Raw genomic sequence first — 19,773 nt, forward strand, 5'->3', positions numbered from 1 at the left:
GGCTGGAATTGAGATCGGACGCCATGTCGCATTTGGCAAGCCCCTGATGTGCCTAAACAGTGGAAAACCCCCACAAGTGACCCCATTTTGGAAACTAGACCCTTTAAGGAACTTATCTAGATGTGTCGTGAGCACTTTTATCCCCCAAGTGCTTCACGAAAGTTTATAATGCCCGGGCGTGAAAATAAAAAATCCTATTTTTTCCACAAACATGATCGTTTAGTCCCCAATTTTTTATTTTCTCAAGGGTGAAAGGAGAAATTGGACCCCAAAAGTTGTTGTCCAATTTGTCCTGAGTACGCTGATACCCCATATGTAGGGGGGAACCACTGTGTGGGCGCATGGCAGGGCTCAGAAGGAAAGGAGAGCCGTTTGACATTTTCAAGGTAAAATTGGCTGGAATTGAGATCGGACGCCATGTCGCATTTGGCAAGCCCCTGATGTGCCTAAACAGTGGAAAACCCCCACAAGTGACCCCATTTTGGAAACTAGACCCTTTAAGGAACTTATCTAGATGTGTCGTGAGCACTTTTATCCCCCAAGTGCTTCACGAAAGTCTATAATGCCCGGGCGTGAAAATAAAAAATCCTATTTTTTCCACAAACATGATCGTTTAGTCCCCAATTTTTTATTTTCTCAAGGGTAAAAGGAGAAATTGGACCCCAAAAGTTGTTGTCCACTTTGTCCTGAGTACGCTGATACCCCATATGTAGGGGGGAACCACTGTTTGGGCGCATGGCAGGGCTCAGAAGGAAAGGAGCGCTGTTTGGCATTTTCAAGCTAAAATTGGCTGGAATTGAGATCAGACGCCATGTTGCGTTTGGCAAGCCCCTGATGTGCCTAAACAGTGGAAAACCCCCACAAGTGACCCCATTTTGGAAACTAGACCCCCTAAGGAACTTATCTAGATGTGTCGTGAGCACTTTTATCCCCCAAGTGCTTCACGAAAGTTTATAATGCCCGGGCGTGAAAATAAAAAATCCTATTTTTTCCACAAACATGAACGTTTAGTCCCCAATTTTTTATTTTCTCAAGGGTAAAAGGAGAAATTGGACCCCAAAAGTTGTTGTCCACTTTGTCCTGAGTACGCTGATACCCCATATGTAGGGGGGAACCACTGTTTGGGCGCATGGCAGGGCTCAGAAGGAAAGGAGCGCTGTTTGGCATTTTCAAGCTAAAATTGGCTGGAATTGAGATCAGACGCCATGTTGCGTTTGGCAAGCCCCTGATGTGCCTAAACAGTGGAAAACCCCCACAAGTGACCCCATTTTGGAAACTAGACCCTTTAAGCAACTTATCTAGATGTGTCGTGAGCACTTTTATCCCCCAAGTGCTTCACGAAAGTCTATAATGCCCGGGCGTGAAAATAAAAAATCCTATTTTTTCCACAAACATGATCGTTCAGTCCCCAATTTTTTATTTTCTCAAGGGTAAAAGGAGAAATTGGACCCCAAAAGTTGTTGTCCACTTTGTCCTGAGTACGCTGATACCCCATATGTAGGGGGGAACCACTGTTTGGGCGCATGGCAGGGCTCAGAAGGAAAGGCGCGCCGTTTGGCATTTTCAAGCTAAAATTGGCTGGAATTGAGATCAGACGCCATGTTGCGTTTGGCAAGGCCCTGATGTGCCTAAACAGTGGAAAACCCCCACAAGTGACCCCATTTTGGAAACAAGACCCTTTAAGGAACTTATCTAGATGTGTCGTGAGCACTTTTGTCCCCCAAGTGCTTCACAAAAGTTTATAATGCCCGGGCGTGAAAAAAAAAAAACCCTATTTTTTCCCACAAAAATGATCATTTAGTCCCCAATTTTTAATTTTCCCAAGTGTAACAGGAGAAATTGGACCCCAAAAGTTGTTGTCCAATTTGTCCTGAGTACGCTGATACCCCACATGTGGGAGAAAACTACTGTTTGGGTACACTTCGGGGCTCGGAAGGGAAGTAGTGACGTTTTGAAAAGCAGACTTTGATGGAATGGTGCGCGGACATCATGTTCTGTTTGCAGAGCCCCTGATGTGCCTGAACAGTAGAAATCCCCTACAAGTGACCCCATTTTTGGAAACTAGACCTAATTTGGAACTTATCTAGGTGTGTGGTGACAATTTTGAACCCCCAAGTGTTTCACTTAAATTTATAACGCCCGGGCGTGAAAATAAAATATCCTATTTTTTCCTACAAAAATGATCATTTAGTCCCCAATTTTTAATTTTCCCAAGTGTAACAGGAGAAATTGGACGCCAAAAGTTGTTGTCCAATTTGTCCTGAATACGGTGATACCCCACATGTGGGAAAAAATACTGTTTGGGCACACGTCGGGGCTCGGAAGGGATGTGGTGACGTTTTGGAAAGCAGACTTTGATGGAATGGTCTGCAGGCGTCATGTTCCGTTTGCAGAGCCCCTGATGTGCCCAAACAGTAAAAAAAAACCCACAAGTGACATTTTGTAAACTAGATCCCCAATGAACTTACATAGATGTGCCCCCTTTTTGGAACTAATCTACTGTAAAGTAAATTAGTAGTGCATGGAGGTGTGGTACACTCTGAAGCAATCCTTCATACACAGGCCAGGTTTTTCGGGGCAGGTGTCGCATTGATAAATGGTGTCCTTGCGTATTCCCCTTTTGTAACACACTCGGCACCTTTTTTGCGACTTACCTCTTTTTGCAGTTTGCGGGACCTCCCCCGGGAAATGCTGACCTGGTACGATACGAGCACCTTCAGTTCCGGAAGTACTGGGGCCAGCTCCTTCCCTCGTGCCAAATAACAGGGCCTTAACCACTACCTCCTGGAACTGAAGGTACGACGTATCGCTGTGGCGTACACATCGTGACAGCAGGAAAGCGTTGAGCATTGCCATTTGTACGATGTGCACGGACAGCTTTTTGTACCACACCTTGGCCTTCCTCAAAGCACTGTATGGTTGGAGGAGTTGATCGGAGAGATCAACGCCCCCCATGTTTTTGTTGTACCCCAGTACACAGTCCGGTTTGCAGACCTGTGTAGAGGTACCCCGTACAGTGCTGAGGGCACTGCCATCACCGTGTATGGTGGTCAAGAGAAGGACATCCCTCTTGTCCTTGTACTTGACCACCAGCAGGTGGTCGCTACATTGGGCTCTGCTCTCACCTTTTCTGAGCATCTGCCCAAGTAGCGTCTTTGGGAGGCCTCTCTGATTTTTGCGGACAGTACCGCAGGCTGCGGTACCTCGCGAAGAGAGGGATTTGTAGAGTGGGATGCTGGAATAAAAGTTATCAGTATAGAGGTGATAACCTTTATCCAGCAGTGGGTGCACCAAATCCCACACTATTTTCCCACTCACTCCCAGGACAGGGGGACACTCAGGCGGTTCAATCCTGCTGTCCTTCCCCTCGTAGACTCTAAAGCTGTGGGTGTACCCTGAGGTACTCTCACACAGCTTGTAGAGTTTGATTCCATACCTGGCCCTCTTGCTGGGCAGGTATTGACGGAATCCGAGCCGCCCCTTAAAATGAACCAAGGACTCATCCACGCAGATGTCCCTTTTGGGCACGTACACTTCACCGAACTTTTTGTTGAAGTGTTCGATGACAGGCCGAACTTTGAACAGACGGTCAAAGTTGGGGTCATCTCGTGCGGGACACTGTGCATTATCGGAATAATGCAGGAACTTGTGGATGGCCTCAAAACGCGTTCGGACCATGACCATTCGGAACACTGGAGTGTTGAATAAAATATCAACACTCCAATATTGCCGAACTTCTGGCTTCTTCAGGAGCCCCATATGAAGCATCAGGCCCCAAAACTGCATCATCTCAACTGCGTCTACAGGAGACCAGTTGGAATATGATGAACCGGTGTTTTGCTCCAAAAATTGACGAGCGTACAAATTAGTTTGCTCCACCATGAGGTTAACAAAATCCTCAGAGAAAAAGACTTTGAAAAAGTCTATTTCTGTGAGACCGGTGGTGTCAAACCTGATTCCTGATTCTGCCACAAAATCAGGAATCAGTGGCTCGTAATTTTCGGGGGGCGAGGTCCATACGGGGTCCGAAGAGGGGCGCGCTGGTTCATCTTCAGGAGTGGGCCCTGCCTCATCTTCATCTTCATGAATGATGGGCACTTCTTCTGTCCTGCGGCGTCTGCGTGGCGGTTCCGCAGGGCCGGAGGAGGAAGATGAGGAGGGGGAAGAGGATGAGGAAGAGGATGAGGAAGAATCAGAAAAATAAAGAAAAGTGGGATCCTCTCCCTCGCTATCAGTGTCGGAGGCAAGGAAAGCATATGCCTCCTCCGCTGAATAGCGCTGTTGGGACGAACGGGACGAACGGGACATTTTTTTGTCAGTATGGTGCTTTTGTGTACTTTATTGGTAACTGTGTACGTGTGGGGGGATAGTGTTTGGTGCAAACTATTCTAAAAAGAAAAAGCTAAAGGAAAAAAAAAGCAAAGGGGAGAAAAAAATACCTGTGAAAGGAAAAGTCTAAAACAGCAGGCCCTAGCTCTGATAAGTGAACCGCGTCACTTATCAAATTTCGGCGCCTGCTGGGTGTACGAACGGGGATGTGGAAAAAACGCCAGGCACGAGAGCTCTGATAAGTGACACGGTTCACTTATCAGAGTTCGGCGGCTGCTGGGTGTGCGAACGGGGATGTGAAAAGGGAAGGCACAGATTAGACGCGGCGGCAGGGGGAGCGCAAGGGGATGGGGGAAAAAAAAAAAGAAAAGGCACAGATTAGACGCAGCGGCTGGGGGAGCGCACGGAGATGGGAAAAAGAAAAGAAAAGGGAAGGCACAAATTAAACGCGGCGGCTGGGGGAGCGCAAGGGGATGGGGGAAAAAAAAAAAAGGAAAGGCACGGATTAGACGCAGCGGCTGGGGGAGCGCACGGAGATGGGAAAAAAAAAAAGAAAAGAAAAGGGAAGGCACAAGTTAAACGCGGCGGCTGGGGGAGCGCAAGGGGATGGGGGGGAAAAAAAAAAAGGAAAGGCACGGATTAGACGCAGCGGCTGGGGGAGCGCACAGAGATGGGAAAAAAAAAAAAAAAGAAAAGGGAAGGCACAGATTACACGCGGCGGCTGGGGTAGCGCAAGGGGATGGGGGAAAAAAAAAAAGAAAAGAAAAGGGAAGGCACAAGTTAAACGCGGCGGCTGGGGGAGCGCAAGGGGATGGGGGGAAAAAAAAAAGGAAAGGCACGGATTAGACGCAGCGGCTGGGGGAGCGCACAGAGATGGGAAAAAAAAAAAAAAAGAAAAGGGAAGGCACAGATTACACGCGGCGGCTGGGGTAGCGCAAGGGGATGGGGGAAAAAAAAAAAGAAAAGGCACGGATTAGACGCAGCGGCTGGGGGAGCGCACGGAGATGGGAAAAAAGAAAAGAAAAGGGAAGGCACAAATTAAACGCGGCGGCTGGGGGAGCGCAAGGGGATGGGGGAAAAAAAAAAAAAGGAAAGACACGGATTAGACGCAGCGGCTGGGGGAGCGCACGGGGATGGGGAAAAAAAAAAAGAAAAGGCACGGATTAGACGCAGCGGCTGGGGGAGCGCACGGGGATGGTGAAAAAAAAAAAGAAAAGGCACGGATTAGACGCGGCGGCTGGGGGAGCGCACGGGGATGGGGAAAAAAAAGTGAGCACGAGTGTTGATAGGGGAACTGCGTCACCAATCAACGCTCGGCGGCGCTAAGGGGGTGAAAACAAAGCGAGCACGAGTGTTGATAGGTGAACTGCGTCACCAATCAACGCTCGGCGGCTGCTAAATTTGGGCACGGATACGGCGCAAGGAGGGGGATGGGAGAAGGGGGGATGGGAGAAGGGGGGATGGGAGAAGGGGGGATGGGAGAAGGGGGGATGGGAGAATGAATAGAGATCGGGCCGGGACCGGGGTATCAACACTTATGGTTTGTAGTCTCTCTTCTTTCTTCTCTCTTCTTTCTTTAGCAAGAATTGTGGTGTCACAGGCTACTGTGGCACCACACGTCTCAGCACAGGAGGGGATCTCGCAGCGTGACCGCTCTGAAGGAATCCTCACCAAGTGTGAGGATTCCTTCAGAGCAGTTACACAGGTCAGGGGCAGGTGAGACAGGTCACAGAGCGGTCACACCGCTGCTGTGACCTGTGATTGGTGGGATCGATGATCACATCGATCCCACCAATCAAAGAAGGCCCTGGTGACGCTGGTGTTGCTATGCACCAGCCTATGATCGGAGCTCACAGCTCCGATCATAGGCAGGTGTGGAGATCAGACTGAACTAAAACAATCCATCTTGTCTTCTTCCTGAGAAATCTGGCTTACAACAAGATACATTTCTGCTGACTTGACATTTCCTTTTATGGAAGTAATCATGTGTGCATTCCTTCTTTCAATAGCAGCCTTTATTCACCTTCTAGATGATGTAACTTTCTACTGATAAAGACTGGTATAGATTGTTTATGTAAGAGATAGTGAAATATGAGCGCTTGTGCGCATGTCTGTAAAAGTATAATTCTTTTCTATATAAAGGGAGGGCAAAGCCCAGAGAGGGAGATGTGCTCCTGGGCTTCCCCTGTACATGATCACACAATACCTTGTTTGCGTGTCATCTACTCTGGATCCCTACCTCTAGTAAGCCAGGGACTGAGAAGGACTTAACATTTCTTTGGCGCACCGAACGGGGACCCGAGATGAGAGTATTTGCTCGAGATTCACCTGCGGATACGGACAATGGAGATCTGGGATAATGGACGGCAAATGAACTGAAAAACCTGGCCAGGTAAGAGACATTATTAGTTCTCTTTTATCTGCCTTGTATTATCCGAAAGATCTCTATGAGCCGTGTCACGCTGGGTTAGTCTAGTAGTGAGTAGATACCTATAAAACTCGGGTTACTATATTGTATAGATTTATGAGTCCTGTCCCTGGCAGTGTGTGAACAGAGTGAAGGTTGTGGTATGTTGTGAAAGAAGAGCAAAAGTGCGTAGAAAAATAAGCCGAAATAGTTGGGGTATAAGCCTTATACACGGAAGTCAGCCTAACTGGGTCATGTGGTTGCGTCCTTTCGGGGAGACCTCCGCCCATGCTTGACTCTCATTTAAGTGCTTAACCTCCTTCATTTCTGGATAAGGTTTGATAGAATGAGCCCAGGACGCGGGTCCATGAGCCTGGGACAAGTATGCTAACTGACACAGAAAGTTTTGTGATCTGTATGGTGTTGCTGGGTCTGTTTGCGTGCATAATAGCACTTAAGTACATTCTGCACATTAGAAAGAATGGAGCAGATCAGCCCTTCAATATTTTAGCTCCCTAGGAGAGAAGGCAACGAGACATCACCTAGGATAAGTGATTGTCCAAACGTCACCTGGGGTAGAAATAGCTAATATTGAAAAAAAAAAAAAAGAAAAATGGGAAATAAACAGACAAAAACCGTCTTAGGACAAGTGGAAGCAGCAGATATCATACAGGAAAGATGTGGGAAGACAGTCAGAAGTCAGATTAGAAGGGTAAGAGAAAAATTGGGAATTTCAGAAGCACTTATGTTTAGCACTGAATGGGAAAGACTGAGTAAAGAACGAGGTGGAATTATCAAAGACAATGGGTGGGAAGAAATCATACACTGTATGATAGAGGTCTCAAAAACAGCTAAAGAGGAGAATTGGAAGTATGATCCAGACACTTCCAAATGGATTATGGGGAAGGGAAAAAGTTGTGACATAATCCCACCACCTTACCTAGATCCAAAAGCCCAATCATTTGTACCATCTGGAGGAGCAGAAGGAGGAAAACAATTTCCAGCCTTGTATCCCAATCTTGGTGGGGTAGGAGGATGGGTATGTTCACACTGTGGACAACAAAATCCAGATTGGAGAAATGATTGCCTAGTCTGTGGTACACCTAGACATGGCGCTGTACTTGCCCCTGTTAGGGTAGTACCAAGACCCTTTAGGGAACCTGGTGCTGACGGGGTAATGGGAACTAGATATCACCAGACCCGACAGTATTTTCCTTGGTCCCCTGCTGAAGGTATGTCCCTCCTGCATAATGCGCCTGATCCCACTCAATATCCCATCCGATTTGCACAATACATACAACAAATCATGCAGACTCATGCTGGGGTCTGGGCGGACGGGGAAGAATTATGTAGAATGAAAATGTCCCCCGGACTTTTTCAGGAATTATTGACACACCTACAGCCCAATAGACCAGTGGCAGAAGGGGGTGCCTTACAGACAGAAGCATCAGGTACCCAGTTCACAGAGGCATTAATAATTTTCATGAGAGAAAAACAGAGGGAAAGGGGATCTACGGGTGTGATTATGCAGAAATTTGGGCAAAGTATTGAAGAATATAGTCAAGAATTAGAAAATAGCTTTAGGGATGAAGGATTGGATTTGACTGATGCTTCAGTAAGGAGACTTTTTACAAAACAATTAATAGAGGGGCTAGATCCGAAAATCAGAGAAAAATTTAAATCCTCTACTCCAGATTGGAGAACAATTGAACAACCAAATATTGTGAAACAACGATGTTTAGGAATAGTCATGGATATGAGAGAGAATCGTAAGCCTGTTAGAATAGCACAAGCTAATACAGGAGGAAGAGTGAGACACAACTTTCCTTGCCACTACTGTAAAAAGCCAGGTCATTTCCAAAGAGAGTGCAGGAAGAAGTTGGCAGATATAAAGTCAGGCAAATTTGTTCCCAGAAATAACCCTCCCCAAACGGACAACCAGCAGAAATCTACCATCATAGATGGTCCCATACCAGATTCAGATTGACTCGATGTGTTACAAACTTCCCTACCAGCTAGAAGACCTATGATACAGGTGAATGTGGGGGGGAGAGAGATTCCATTTTTGATAGATACAGGTGCAACTTCCTCAATTTTGAATCAAGATTTTCTTCCGAATCCGGAAGATATTTCAGAACAAACAACTTTTGCTGAGGGTTATGATGGGGTAATTCGAACACTGCCATATACTGTGCCCCTAGAGGTCTCCTTAGGACCTAAATGTTTTGCATCCAGATTTTTGTATGCCAGAGGTGCCCCAACATGTTTGTTAGGAACTGATGTCCTAAAGAAATTAGAAGCTAACATCAATTTTAGGGAAGATGGCACAGTTATACTGACTATCCCTGATGATGCAGAAACATTAGAACAATATGTTAGAATTCAGGCTTTTGAGGATTATGCTGAAGAAAAAGAGTACACCACAGATCTAGACCTCTCAATGGTCCCAGAAACACTGTGGGCACAGGGTGACACTGATGTGGGACTATTGCATATCTCTCCTGTAAAACTATCTGTGCAACCAGGAACTGTTCTCCCACAGCTCAGACAATACCCTGTGAGTGCCCAGCAGGAACTAGCGATTACAAAACAGATAGAGGGATATAAAGAGAAAGGAGTTTTGGTAGAGATACAATCACCTGCTAACACTCCTCTGTATCCAGTCAAAAAGAGAACTCTTGATAAGAGTTCTATGCCCAAATATCGTATGGTACATGATTTAAGAGAAATAAACAAAGTTCTAGATCCAATCACCCCAGTTGTACCCAATCCTCATACGTTACTATCACAGATACCAGCTAGTTCTCAAGTATTTACTGTAATAGATCTTTCAAATGCATTTTTCTCGGTTCCTTTACACCAAGATAGTTGGCATTTGTTTGCATTTACATTTAAGGGCAAACAGTTGGCGTGGACACGCCTTCCACAGGGAATGATACACTCCCCTACTCTTTATTCAAATGCCCTACAAACAGTCCTTCAGAGGTTTGAACCCGAACCACAGGTAGTAATTTTGCAGTATGTGGATGACCTACTACTTTGCTGCCCAGATCTAGAAACTGCAGAAAGGTCCACTGTGAGTTTACTATGTTTTTTAGAAAAAGAAGGGTGTAAAGTGAATAGACAAAAGCTACAAGTTTGTCAGACCAAAGTGGTCTTTCTAGGTCATTGCATTTCTCAAGGTAAAAAGCATCTTACACCACAAAGAACTGAAGCAATAAGACAGATGAATGAGCCTAGAAATCATAAACAGCTACGAGCATTTTTAGGAATAGTGTCTCATTGTAGACAATGGATTATACATGCAAGTCAACTAATGCAACCACTGTATGACTGTGTAAAAAGTGAACCTTATTTGTTGACAAAAGAAGGTCAGATTTCGTTCCAACAATTAAAAGATGCCCTTGTTTCAGCTCCAGCGTTAGGGCTACCAGACTACACCAAACCGTTTCAGCTTATGGCTGCAGAAGTTGATTCCCATGCTACAGGAGTTCTTACCCAGAAGCATGCAGGGAAACAAAGACCAATTGCATATCTTTCAGCAAGGTTAGATCCCGTAGCTAGAGCAGCGCCAACCTGTGTACGTGTAGTTGTTGCTGTCTCACTATTGTTGGACAAAGCATCAGAAATTGTCCTAGAGCATCCACTCACAGTTCAAACTACACATGATGTTTATGGGATATTAAACCAGGTCCAACCAAAACACATTTCCATGGCCAGACATTTGCGGCTACAGTGTTCTTTGTTGCTCCCCTCTACTATCACATTTGCAAGGCTTCAGACTCTCAATTTAGCTACACTGCTACCTCTCGAGTCTGAAGGGGGGAATAAGGACACTGATACACACGCAAATTTTTTCCCTACAGACACACATGATTGTACAGAGCTCATTTTACAAGAAACGGTAGGCTTACCCAATGTATCCGAAACACCACTTCAAAATCCAGATTTAGAGCTGTTTATAGATGGTAGTAGGTTTGCAGATGACACAGGTAACTTCCATACAGGGTATGCAGTTGTGTCAGAATCTGAAACTCTCAAAGCAGAACCACTTCCACCGAAACAATCTGCACAAGAAGCAGAACTAACAGCATTGATTGAAGCTCTTAAAATAGCTGAGAACCAGACAGCTAATATATACACTGATTCTAGGTATGCACATGGTATTGTGTTTGATTTTGGAGTAATCTGGAGAGCTAGAGGTTACATGACAGCGTCAGGACAACCTGTAAAACATGCTTCTCTGATCAAACAGATCTTAGAGGCTGCACAAGAAACAAAAGAAGTAGCAGTAATCAAGGTAGCTGCACATGTGAGACTCGACACTAGGGAATCTAGGGGAAATGATAGGGCTGATAAAGCAGCCAAAGCAGCAGCAGTCAAACCCTTACAACAGGTTCATACTGTAAACCTCACAGAAAATACTGAAGATAGACTGAGACAAGCACAGGAAGATGCAGGAGAAGAGGAGAGGGACAGGTGGAAAAAGGAAGGGGCAGAAGAACAAGCGGGAATTTGGAAGAAAGATGGACTAATATGTCTACCTAGAGCCTGGTATCCGATTGTAGTTGGTGGACTGCACCACCCTACGCATGTGTCTGCAAATGCAATGACACTACTGGCAAAGCAAGTCTGGTTGGCTCCAGGTTTTGGCAACTATGCAAGAGACTATTGTGCTGCATGCGCTATATGCCTGACACATAATCCCGGACAGACAGCAAAGACCCCTATGAAGCACCACGTCCGACCTCTCTACCCGTTTCAGCGATTACAAATAGACTTTATCCAGCTGCCAAAAAGTAATGGGTATGAGTATGTGTTGGTATGTGTGGACATGTTCTCGGGGTGGCCAGAGGCCTATCCAGTTCGGAAGGCTTCAGCTAAAAACACTGCTGTAAAGCTAGTTGCCGAACTGATACCCCGTTACGGTCTCCCTGAAGTGATCGAGTCAGATAGGGGTACTCATTTTACTGGAGAAATATTTCAAAATGTACTGAAAATGTTGGGTGTTGAAAGTCAGTTACACACTCCGTACCATCCTCAAAGTTCTGGTAAGGTAGAACGCATGAATGGAACTTTAAAATTAAAAATACAGAAAGCCATGGCTGAAACAGGAAAGCCTTGGACAGAATGCCTTTCACTGGCCCTTTACTCAATACGCAATACCCCAAGGGGTAAGACTAAACTGTCTCCATATGAAATTTTGTTTGGCAGGACTGCCAATTTAGGATGTTATTTTCCACAGCAACTTGTGTTAAATATTGAGTCATTGACTTCTTATGTGCAAAATCTTCAGAAACAATTAACTAAGGTGCATGCACAAGTTTTTGCTTCCCTTCCAGATCCTGACAACACAGAAGGAAGTCACAAGTTGGAACCAGGTGATCAAGTCTATGTAAAAAGACACACCAGAAAGGCTCTAGAACCAAGGTTTGACGGACCCTTCCAAGTCCTGTTGACAACACCTACATCAGTCAAGCTTGAAGGAAAGGCATCATGGATACATGCAAGCCATTGCAAGAAAAGCAGTATAAACTCATGATATTGATGTTAATAATGATAACCTCAACGGAGGCGTGGGATAGACTGAATTCTCTAGCCCCTTTGAACAATAGATTCGTACAACATCATAGAAAATTAGTGCATGACTTGTTAAACAATACACAAACCCTGACAGATTGTTGGATCTGTACCCATTACTTATTGCAAAACAAAGAAAAGGTTGCGAGAGTTAAACGGAAGAATTAATACTAGATTTGATTCTCTTATTGAATACAAGCATGTACATGTGTAATACCAAATAAAGGCTTTGTCTTTGGCCCTGTGGTAATAAAATAAATAAAAGAAAATGTCAAAGGGGGGAATTGTGGAGATCAGACTGAACTAAAACAATCCATCTTGTCTTCTTCCTGAGAAATCTGGCTTACAACAAGATACATTTCTGCTGACTTGACATTTCCTTTTATGGAAGTAATCATGTGTGCATTCCTTCTTTCAATAGCAGCCTTTATTCACCTTCTAGATGATGTAACTTTCTACTGATAAAGACTGGTATAGATTGTTTATGTAAGAGATAGTGAAATATGAGCGCTTGTGCGCATGTCTGTAAAAGTATAATTCTTTTCTATATAAAGGGAGGGCAAAGCCCAGAGAGGGAGATGTGCTCCTGGGCTTCCCCTGTACATGATCACACAATACCTTGTTTGCGTGTCATCTACTCTGGATCCCTACCTCTAGTAAGCCAGGGACTGAGAAGGACTTAACACAGGTCACCAGCAGGTCACCAGCAGGTGACAGGCAGGTCACCGGCAGGTCACCATCAGGGCACAGCGCGGTCACACCGCTGCTGTGCCCTGTGATTGGCGCGATCGACGATCACATCGATCGCGCCAATCAGACTAGAAGGATGCCGGTCCAGAGGCAGGGAACAGGGGGCTGCAGAGCGCGCAGGTAGGCAGGACACAGCGGCGGTAACAGCGGCGGTAACACCGCCGCTGTGTCCTGCGATTGGCGCGATCGATGTGATCGTCGATCGCGCCAATCAGCGTTGAATGCTCCGGAGCCATGGCAGGGGATCCGGAGCCATGGTCCGGGGCTGCAGAGCGCGCAGGGACAGGCAGGGCACAGAGCGGTAACACCGCCGCTGTGCCCTGCGATTGGCGCGATCGATCGATCTCGATCGCGCCAATCCTGGGGGGGTGTGGGCCCATGCCTGGCACTGCCAGGCACTGGCCTAGGATCGAGTACATCGGTACTCGATCCTAGGCTGGGACCTCACTGTTTCAGCCAAATTGATTGGCTGAAACAATGAGAAAGGCTGCGATTGGCTGCTCAGAATTGAGCAGCCAATCACAGCGATCGGGAGGCCGGGGGGGCGGCGACAGGCCCTAGGATGCCGACACCATCTTCCTGCAGGTAAGATGGCGTCGGAATTTTAATGCGATCACTGCGACTTAAGTAGCAGTGTCGCATTAAAGGGCATGACGTACTATTCCGTCCTTGGGAAGTAAAGCCCACCCCACATGGACGGAATAGTACGTCTGATGGCAGAAAGGGGTTAAATTACATCTTTTTAATTATGATTCTGAATTAGACTGAATTGGACTGGAATTGACTGGAAGGTAACAGACTACTAACCACTACAATGTTTCGGTTTCTTTTCTCTTTCACCCCCATACTACTTTCCTTCTTACAATCTCCTGCAATCCCTCCTCCTAGTAAGGAACTAGTCATTTCTTCCTCCATACTCCCCAGCCATCTCACCTTCTCCTCAGAACTGTTCCTCCACATACAATCCTTTTTCTCCAGACACACACGGCCGCATCATGTCCTATCCTGCTCCCACCTTCTAATGATCTGTCTGTTACTCCTCATTGCTGGTGACATATCCCCAAATCCCGGCCCTCCTCAATTCATCCCCACACTCGTTTCTAACCCCCTGCCACGATCCTCCGCATGTTTTCCCAACCACGACAACCTCATACCCATTCATCCAGCCCCCACTCCCCAGCTCCCCCTACTTGGAGCACTATGGAACGCATGCTCCATCTGCAACAAACTGACATTTATCCATGACCTCTTCATCACCAACAAACTCTCCTTCCTCGGCCTCACTGAAACCTGGCTCACCCCCTCTGACTCGGCCTCTCCAGCTGCGCTCTCCTATGGCGGATTCCACCTCTCTCACACCCCTCGCCCCAGCAACAAACGCGGTGGAGAGTTGGCTTGCTCCTGTCCGACACCTGCTCCTTCACTCCAATCCCGCTACCACCCTCCGCTACTCTTCCCTCGTTTGAGGTGCACTCTGTCCGCATCTATTCCCCCTCCAACCTCCAGCTGGCTGTCATCTACCGCCCCCCAGAACTAGCCATCTCCACCTTTCTCGACCACTTCACCACCTGGCTACTTCATTTCCTCTCTGTTGACATCCCCACTATCATCATGGGTGATTTCAATGTCCCCATTGACACTTTCACCTCAGCTACCTCTAAACTTTTATCACTGACTGCCTCCTTTGGCCTCACTCAATGGTCCTCTGAGGCCACTCACAAAGATGGCCACACGCTGGACCTCATCTTCACCTGCCTCTGCTCCCTTATTAATCTCACTAACACACCCCTCCCCCTGTCTGACCACAACCTACTGACATTCTCGTCCCTCTCCTCTCCTAGTGTGCAACCCCCACTCCACAAACTCACTCACCCTCGCAGAAATCTCAAACATCTCAACTTACAATCACTCTCTGAGTCCCTTCTCCCTCTCACAGACATAGCTTCCCTTCATGACACAGATGCTGCTGCCACTTTTTATAACACCACAATAACAACAACACTCGATTCGGCCGCCCCACTCATGCATAGTAAAACTCGTACAATTAACAGGCAGCCCTGGCTGACCAGCCTGACCAAAGAATTGAGACGGGCTTCCAGGATTGCTGAGCGGAGATGGAAGCGATCCCACTCTGCCGACCACTTCACTGCATACAAGCAGTCCCTCGCCAGCTTCAAGTCTGCGCTCACTGCCGCAAAACAAACTTACTTCTCATCCCTCATATCCTCCCTGTCTCACAACCCTAAACAGCTTTTCAACACTTTCAATTCTCTACTCCGTCCCCCCGCACCTCCTCCCTCCCCCCTCATTTCTGCTGATGACTTCGCCTCTTTCTTTAAACAGAAGATCAATACGATCAGAGAAAGCTTTGGCCCACAGCGCCCACTGCCCCTCTTAGCTGCTCAACCCTGCTCCTCCAAAACCAGCTTCTCCACCATGACAGAAGATCAGCTCTCCACCCTCCTGTCAAGATCACACCTCACCACCTGCACGCTTGACCCGCTCCCATCCCACCTCATCCCTAACCTTTCCACGGTCTTCATCCCAACCCTAACGCACCTCTTCAACCTCTCACTCACAACAGGTGTCTTTCCCTCATCCTTCAAGCATGCCAAGATCACACCCATCCTCAAAAAGCCCTCCCTCGACCCATCCTCTGTGTCTAGCTATCGCCCAATATCTCTTCTCCCCTATGCCTCCAAATTGCTGGAGCAACACGTCCATCTTGAACTGTCCTCCCACTTCTCCTCCTGCTCCCTCTTTGATCGGTTACAATCAGGCTTCCGTTCCCATCACTCAACTGAAACTGCCCTAACTAAAGTCACCAATGACCTACTAACTGCCAGGAGCAAGCGACACTACTCTGTCCTCCTTCTCCTGGACTTGTCTTCTGCCTTTGACACTGTTGACCACTCCCTTTTGCTACAAATCCTCTCATCCCTTGGCATCACAGACTTGGCCCTTTCCTGGATCTCGTCATATCTGACAGACCGAACATTCAGTGTCTCCCTCCCCCACACCACCTCCTCACTTCGCCCCTTGTCAGTCGGTGTTCCTCAAGGCTCTGTTCTAGGACCCCTACTCTTCTCCATCTACACTTTCGGCCTGGGACAGCTCATAGAATCCCACGGTATGCAGTACCATCTCTACGCCGACGACACGCAGATCTACCTCTCCGGACCTGACCTCTCCTCCTTGCTTACCAAAATCCCGCACTGTCTGTCTGCCATTTCAGCCTTCTTTACTGCTCGCTTTCTACAACTGAACATGGACAAAACAGAATTCATCATCTTTCCCCCATCTCACTCTACCCCTCCACCACATCTATCCATCAATGTCAATGGCTGCTCACTATCCCCAGTCCCACACGCCCGGTGCCTCGGGGTGATCCTCGACTCTGCCCTCTCTTTCAAGCCACATATCCAAGCCCTTGCCTCCTCCTGTCGTCTCAAACTCAAAAATATTTCCCGGATCCGTGCTTTCCTTGACCGCAACACTGCAAAAACGCTAGTGCATGGCCTTATCATCTCCCGCCTCGACTACTGCAACCTCCTACTCTCTGGACTCCCCTCTAGCACTCTGGCACCACTCCAATCCATCCTACACTCTGCTGCCCGACTAATCCACCTGTCCCCCCGCTATTCCCCAGCCTCTCCCCTGTGTCAAGCCCTTCACTGGCTTCCTATCGCCCAGAGACTCCAGTTCAAAACCCTCACACTGACATACAAAGCCATCCACAACCTGTCTCCTCCATACATCTGTGACATGGTCTCCCGGTACCTACCTACACGCGACCTCCGATCCTCCCAAGACCTCCTTCTCTACTCCCCTCTCATCTCTTCTTCCCATAACCGCATCCAAGACTTCTCCCGTGCTTCCCCCATACTCTGGAACTCTCTACCCCAACACATCAGACTTGCGCCTACCATAGAAACCTTCAAAAAGAACCTGAAGACTCATCTCTTCCGACAAGCCTACAGCCTGCAGTGATCCTCAACCTACTGAACAGCCGCACAGCCAGCTCTTCCCTCTCCTAGTGTATCCTCACCCACCCCCTGCAGACTATGAGCCCTCGCGGGCAGGGTCCTCCCTCCTTATGTACTCGTGTGCCTTGTTATCTGCTCATGTTTAATGTAATTGTCTATATTTGCCCCGTATTCACATGTAAAGCGCCATGGAATAAATGGCGCTATAAAAATGTATAATAATAATAAATGTATAATAATAATAATAATAAGGGTGCACAGGCCAAGACAGACACTAGACAGAAAAGAAACTACTTTACTTGGTCATTCTACTCACAAAGCTTTTCGGCAGTGAATCCGCCTTCATCAGGTGTACACATACCTGTCACGGGGCAGTAATGGGAAAACAGGAGATGAGGAATCTGGGCCCCTGAACTACTGCTCAGGCTAGGGGGAGCCCTGTCTTTCCTTAACTTGGTGGTGCCCTTGAAGGTAGGGAGGCCCAAGTCATCGACCTCTCCCTATCTCCTGTGAAACCCTGAGCTAAACCCCCAACCCCCACCCCAGGAGGTGAACAAAGTAAACAGCACCACAAAGCAAATAAACAGGACAACACAATATGAGAGTGTGGGGTGGGGAACACAATACCAAAAGGGGAATGCACAAACAACAAAGGAACAAGGTAACAAAAACTCAGCACAGATAGAACAGCAACAGAGCTCCAAACACCAGTCTTGGCTGACACCAGAGAGCTCCTCCTGCTAGGTTGATCTCCAGAAAGGACCTGTATCACCAATAGTCAGCTGATGCACCAGTTAACCTTTTAAAGGATGTGGTGCGGTCTCCAGCAACACTAGCTGACCCAGCAACGCTGCAGTAACACCAGGTTGCCAGCTGGGGAAAAACTGTATTTAACCCCCAATGGCCTGAAAGGAAAAAAGCTTTAATGTGTGTGGAACCAGAGCTGTCAAAAATCCAAAAATGGATTGTGACAGTACCTTTCCTTCCTTCCCTTTCCACAAGTCGGCTACAGCTGTGGCCGCCCTGTCAATGCTGCATCAATGTTTTCATCTTCCAGGTCACTGACTGGTGTGTGATGTCACCATACGTTTGAACTCAACGTTGCATATGTTGGCAAGGTTTTGTAAGTAGCAGAGGGCAGTAGTTGAATACCAAATGCAAGATGCCTGTCGGTATTCCGATCAGCCTCCGCACATAAGAGCTGATGAGTGGGCATGGATGTCTGACATCTGTGCAGTTCTCCAAAACTTTGAGGACTTGACCAAGATAGTGAGCCGTGATTACGCTATTATCAGCATCACCAACCCCCTTTTCTGCCTACTGAATGCTCACTGCTCACAGTTAAAGAGGAGGCTTTGCAGTCGGAGCAGGTTGAGATGGAGCAAGATGCTACACAGCCAAGCCTTATCTCATCTTCTCAACACAAATTAGGTGATAACGAAGAGAAGGATCAGGAGCTCGTTGCCTGCACTACAGACTGTACTACCCATACCATCTTCATCCCCTCTGTTCAGCATGAATTGCCTGAAGACAAGGAACAAATGGAAGATGAGTAGGACACCAAGAATGAGGAGGAGAAGATGGATAGCCATCATCTTTGTGGAGACAGGGAAGCCTTGGCTGTTGACAGTCTGGCACACATGGCTGAGTTTATGTTCCGCTGCCTTTCCCATGACCATCATTTTGTACATATTTTAACCAACACTAATTACTGGTTGGTAGTGTTGAGCATTCCGATACCGCAAGTATCGGGTATCAGCCGATACTTGCGGTATCGGAATTCCGATACCGAGATCCGATACTTTTGTGGCATCGGTATCGGATCAATAGGGATGTGTAAAGTAAAGAATTAAAATAAAAAATATCGATATATTCACCTCTCCGGCGGCCCCTGGACATCACGCTGGTAACCGGCCGGCTTCTTTGTTTAAAATGAGCACCTTTAGGACCTGAGAATGACGTCGCGGCTTCTGATTGGTCGCGTGCCGCCCATGTGACCGCCACGCGACCAATCAGAAGCCGCGACGCCATTCTCTTTCACTAAATTCCTAATTCTAGGAATTGAGGACCTGCGAATGACGTCGCGGCTTCTGATTGGTCGCGTGGCGGTCACATGGGCGGCACGCGACCAATCAGAAGCCGCGACGTCATTCGCAGGTCCTAAAGGCGCTCATTTTAAACAAAGAAGCCGGCCGGTTACCAGCGTGATGTCCAGGGGCCGCCGGAGAGGTGAGCATATCAATATTTTTTATTTTAATTCTTTATTTTACACCTCACTATGGATCCCAGGGCCTGAAGGAGAGTTTCCTCTCCTTCAGACCCTGGGAACCATCAGGATACATTCCGATACTTGATGTCCCATTGACTTGTATTGGTATCGGATATCGGTATCGGCGATATCCGATATTTTTCGGGTATCGGCCGATACTATCCGATACCAATACTTTCAAGTATCGGACGGTATCGCTCAACACTACTGGTTGGTCAACCTTCTAGACCCATGCTACAAGAAGAACTTTACATCTCTCTTTCCCTTGATAGAGAGGTCTAATAAAATTTTGCAGTACCAGAAGGCCCTAGTTGAAGAATTATTTAAAAAGTTTCCATCTGACAAGATTGGTGGCAGAGGTCACAGTTCCTTGTATAACCAAGAAATAGAGACTAGCGAGACACACACACCAGATGCCGAAGAGGCAAGGGAACATTATCACAGGTTTGGTA

General features: G+C 47.2%; 1 long non-coding RNA gene across 1 annotated transcript; it reads left to right on the top strand.

Moving 5' to 3' along the window:
* The first annotated feature begins 6,198 nt into the window (after positions 1–6,198).
* LOC138649787 (uncharacterized) lies at positions 6,199–12,585 on the top strand. Its single transcript, XR_011315362.1, has 2 exons — positions 6,199–6,721; positions 12,079–12,585. It is a non-coding gene; the product is annotated as an uncharacterized lncRNA (long non-coding RNA).
* Positions 12,586–19,773: the final 7,188 nt, after the last annotated feature.

The sequence above is a fragment of the Ranitomeya imitator genome, chromosome 1 (genome assembly GCF_032444005.1).
Source record: "Ranitomeya imitator isolate aRanImi1 chromosome 1, aRanImi1.pri, whole genome shotgun sequence".
NCBI lineage: Eukaryota > Metazoa > Chordata > Amphibia > Anura > Dendrobatidae > Ranitomeya > Ranitomeya imitator.